The sequence below is a fragment of the Schistocerca americana genome, chromosome 3, assembly GCF_021461395.2.
Source record: "Schistocerca americana isolate TAMUIC-IGC-003095 chromosome 3, iqSchAmer2.1, whole genome shotgun sequence".
Classification (NCBI taxonomy): Eukaryota; Metazoa; Arthropoda; class Insecta; order Orthoptera; family Acrididae; genus Schistocerca; species Schistocerca americana.
In genome coordinates this window covers 283,292,568-283,297,916 of record NC_060121.1, presented here as the reverse complement: position 1 = coordinate 283,297,916, position 5,349 = coordinate 283,292,568, and positions in this window count along the sequence as shown.

Here is a 5,349-nt window from a genome sequence, read left to right as displayed (position 1 = left end):
GCGAATTGGGGACAGGTCCCATTCTTTCAATATTTGGGAGAGCGTATTATCGACAGGAGTCGATTTAGAAGAATCGATTTAGAAGAGATAGGGGATCCAGAATTTAAAAGAGCTTTGGAGGATCTAAGATCAAATAAGGCAGAAGGGATAGATAACATTCCATCAGAATTTCTAAAATCATTGGGGAAAGTGGCAACAAAACGATTATTCACGTTGGTGTGTAGAATGTATGACTCTGGCGACATACCATCTGACTTTCGCAAAAGCAACATACACTCAATTTCGAAGACGGCAAGAGCTGACAAGTGCGAAAATTATAGCACAATCAGCTTACCAGCTCATGCATCAAAGTTGCTTACAAGAACGATATACAGGAGAATGGAAAAGAAAATTGAGGATGCGCTAGATGACGATCAGTTTGGCTTTAGGAAAGGAAAAGGCGCGAGAGAGGAAATTATGACCTTGCGGTTAATAATGGAAGCAAGGCTAAAGAAAAATCAAGACACGTTCATAGGATTTGTCGATCGGAAAAAAAGCGTTCGACAATGTAAAATTGTGCAAGATGTTCGAATTTCTGAAAAAAAGTAGGGGTAAGCTATAGGGAGAGACGGGTCGTATACAATATGTACAACAGCCAAGAGGGAATAATTAGAGTGGACGACCAAGAATGAAGTGCTTTTAAAAAAAGGTGTAAGACAAGAATGTAGCCTTTCGCCCCTACTGTTCAATCTGTACATCGAGAAAGCAATGATGGAAATAAAAGAAAGGTTCAGGACTGAAATTAAGATTCAAGGTGAAAGAATATCAATGATACGATTCGCTGATGGCATTGCTATCTTGAGTGAAAGTGAAGAAGAATTACATGATCTGCTGGACGGAATGAACAGTCTAATGAGTACAGAGAATGGACTGAGAGTAAATCGAAAGAAGACGAAGGTAACGAGAAGTAGTAGAAATGAGAACAGCGAGTAGCTTAACATCAGGATTGATGGTCACGAAGTAGATGAAGTTAAGGAATTCTGCTACCTAGGCAGTAAAATAACCAATGACGGATGTAGCAAGGACAAAGGCAGACTAGCAATGGCTAAAAGGGCATTCATGGCCAAGAGTTGTTGTTGTTGTTGTTGTGGTCTTCAGTCCTGAGACTGGTTTGATGCAGCTCTCCATGCTACTCTATCCTGTCCAAGCTTCTTCATCTCCCAGTACCTACTGCAACCTACATCCTTCTGAATCTGCTTGGTGTATTCATCTCTCGGTCTCCCTCTACGATTTTTACCCTCTACGCTGCCCTCCAATACTAAATAGGTGATCCCTTGATGCCTCAGAACATGTCCTACGAACCGATCCCTTCTTCTAGTCAAGTTGTGCCACAAGCTCCTCTTCTCCTCAACTCTATTCAATACCTCCTCATTAGTTATGTGATCTACCCATCTAATCTTCAGCATTCTTCTGTAGCACCACATTTCGAAAGCTTCTATTCTCTTCTTGTCTAAACTATTTATCGTCCATGTTTCACTTCCATACATGGCTACACTCCGTACAAATACTTTCACAAACGACTTCCTGACACTTAAATCTATACTCGATGTTAACAAATTTCTCTTCTTCAGAAACGCTTTCCTTGCCATTGCCAGTCTACATTTTATATCCTCTCTACTTCGACCATCATCTGTTATTTTGCTCCCCAAATAGCAAAACTCCTTTACTACTTTAAGTGTCTCATTTCCTAATCTAATTCGCTCAGCATCACCTGACTTAATTCGACTACATTCCATTATCCTCGTTTTGCTTTTGTTGATGTTCATCTTATATCCTCCTTTCAAGACACTATCCATTCCGTTCAACTGCTCTTCCAAGTCCTTTGCTGTCTCTGACAGAATTACAATGTCATCGGCGAACCTCAAAATTTCATTTCTTCTCCATGGATTTTAATACCTACTCCAAATTTTTCTTTTGTTTCCTTCACTGCTTGCTCAATATACAGATTGAATAGCATCGCGGATAGGCTACAACCCTGTCTCACTCCCTTCCCAACCACTGCTTCCCTTTCATTTCACTCAACTCTTATAACTGCCATTTGGTTTCTATACAAATTGTAAATAGCCTTTCGCTCCCTGTATTTTACCCCTGCCACCTTCAGAATTCGAAAGAGAGTATTACAGTCAACATTGTCAAAAGCTTTCTCTAAGTCTACAAATGCTAGAAACGTAGGTTTGTCTTTCCTTAATCTAGCTTCTAAGATACGTCGTAGGGTCAGTATTGCCCCACGTGTTCCAATATTTCTACGGAATCCAAACTGATCTTCCCTAAGGTCGGCTTCTGCTAGTTTTTGCATTCGTCTGTAAAGAATTCGCTTTTGTATTTTGCAGCCATGACTTATTAAACTGATAGTTCGGTAATTTTCACATCTGTCAACACCTGCTTTCTTTGGGATTGGAATTATTATATTCTTCTTGAAGTCTGAGGGTATTTCGTCTGTCTCATACATCTTGCTCACCAGATGGTAGAGTTTTGTCAGGACTGGCTCTCCCAAGGCCGTCAGTAAATCTAATGGAATGTTGTCTACTCCCGGGGCCTTGTTTCGACTTAGGTCTTTCAGTGCTCTGTCAAATTCTTCACGCAGTATCATATCTCCCATTTCATCTTCATCTACATCCTCTTCCCTTTCCATAATATTGTCCTCAAGTACATCGCCCTTGTATAGACCCTCTATGTACTCCTTCTACCTATCTGCTTTCCCTTCTTGGCTTAGAACTGGGTTTCCATTTGAGCTCTTAATATTCATACAAGTGGTTCTCTTTTCTCCAAAGGTCTCTTTAATTTTCCTGTAGGCAGGAAGTGAGATAAGCCTCTACATCCTTACATTTATCCTCTAGCCATCCCTGCTTAGCCATTTTGCACTTCCTGTCGATCTCATTTTTGAGACGTTTGTATTCCTTTTTGCCTGCTTCATGGCCAAGAGAAGTCTACTAATATCAAATATCGGCCTTAATTTGAGGAAGAAATTTCTGAGAATGTACGTCTGGAGTACAGCATTGTATGGTAGTGAAACAAGGACTGTGGGAAAACCAGAACAGAAGAGAATCGAAGCATTGGAGATGTGGTGCTACAGACGAATGTTGAAAATTAGGTGGACTGATAAGGTAAGGAATGAGGAGGTTCCGCGAGGAATGGGAGAGGAAAGGAACATGTGGAAAACACTGATAAGGAGAAGGGACGGGATGATAGGACATATGTTAAGACATAGAATGACTTCCATGGCACTATTGGGGGCTACAGAGGGCAAAAACTGTAGAGGAAGACAGAGATGGGAATACATCCACCAAATAATTGAGCAAATAGGTTGCAAGTGCTACTCTGAGATGAAGAGGTTAGCATAGGAGAGTAATTCGTGGTAGGTCGCATCAAACCAGACGCAAGACTGATGAAAAAAAAAATTATTCCTGGCGTCACACTGAGGAAGCCATCTAGTATGTCATCAGGTCACGTGTGGTAGTGGCTGAGGGGAGCCTGACGGCAGGGCAGTAAGTAAAGACCAACTTGCGTCCTCATGCGTTGCCTGTCATGCGATTATATCGTGATGTCATTTTTCCGTAGGACAATGCTCGGCCACACATGGCACGTGTCTCTATAATCTGTGTGCGTTATGTTGTGGTACTATCGTGGTCAACAAGATCATCTGATCTGTCCCCGATAAAAGTCGTGTGGGATCAGGTTGGATGTGAAGTCCGTCCCAGCGCTTGTATCCAGGATATGAAGGACAGCTATTGCAGTTGTGGGCCAACTTGCATAAAGGCTTTGTGACACCCTTCCCAACCAAATTAGTGCATTTATCCAGGCCAGAGAGACTGATTAGTGTGCTCATAATGGCAAGTTATTTATAAATTTGACTCGATACTGTTATCACTGAAATAACGTCACATACGCTTTCAGCCCATGAAGTTTTCATTTCGTTTCCTCCTACCCTTGTAGGTGCTTCACACTTTTTTTCAGCCAGTGTAGCAATTCACACTTACAACTTCACAACTGCCACAATATAAAACTGAAGTACGCACTCATCATTCTTCCACTCATCACTACGGTTGTGAACAAAAATGTGAAGATTATTTTTGGCAACAAATTTGGGAAACAGTAATATTGTAAGCAATATAAAATTAGTGGAAATAAGTCTAAATCGCGGTGGTTATTTTATTAAAATGGCATGCTTCGGGCTAGTCTTAGGCCATCTTCAGAACAGCGCAATGAGCTGAAGTTGACGATGTCTAGAACAATGAGTACACTTCAGTCGCTGAAACTACCGAAACTGGTCATTTTAATAAAATAACCATCGCGATCTAGAATGTTTTTTCATTGATTTTTATGAGGATTATTTCTGTGAGAGCACGTAATTTAGGGGAATGCTATCGCCCGTTTGCACCTACGTTCGTGAAGTCGGTCTTTTGTCTGCTTCCTTTTTTTAAAGAGAATCTTTGCTTTTCTGTCTTCCCTTACTCAAACGTCGTTTGCCAGTTCTACCTATAGGCCTACGAACCTTGCCGGATATGTTGCTGATAGCAGTTATGGGCAGTCAGAGAATGTTGCCGGATAGGTTTGAAACACTTCCATGTGGGCAGGCCTTACACATTAGCTCGTAACCGATAGAATCCCTGACCATTTGCAAGACTCTTAGGTTTCATGCTAACGTATTTTCGGCAAGTTAGCTGTGAACTTTGTAATTTGACAAATGTACGAGTAATATTGGATCCGCACCTACCCCAAACAGATCGAAATATCGATCTCGGATGGAACCCAGTACAGGATATCCTTGATACGTTTACCACCCATTCGCCTGGTTAAACTCCTGCACATCTCCGTTTAATTTTCGTGACGGACATTGTCACTCTCTCACCTTTGTTTGTCCCTGAGCCCTAACATTTGACTCCCTCTTTGCTGGCAGGTGTCTTCTAGGACCTCGTTGTCGACGGGATGTTAAACTCTAATCTTTAAATCTCTGATAGCTTTCTGTGTATCCCTCGATTGCTTTGTGAGTAACCCTCAGTTTCTGAATTTTTCACTGCCGCAACTACAAGTCTCACTACCTCAAGTCAGAGAACTAGATATGAGCACATGTTTGCAGCGCATCACAAGTTTAGTTCTGTGAGAAATTAACTTACCAAAAACAAATGTTATAAATTATTTATTAATTTCTATCCAGCTGTTGTCTTCATTTGCCCGGAATCTGAATACTCACCAAGTGGTTCTAGGGCCTCATTGTTTATTTGTAGACTTATAACTTTCAGGTGGTGTATTATGAGTGATATCGGTTTTGTGTGATATGGTTACTCCTAATATTTAGTAAACGATTCAGTA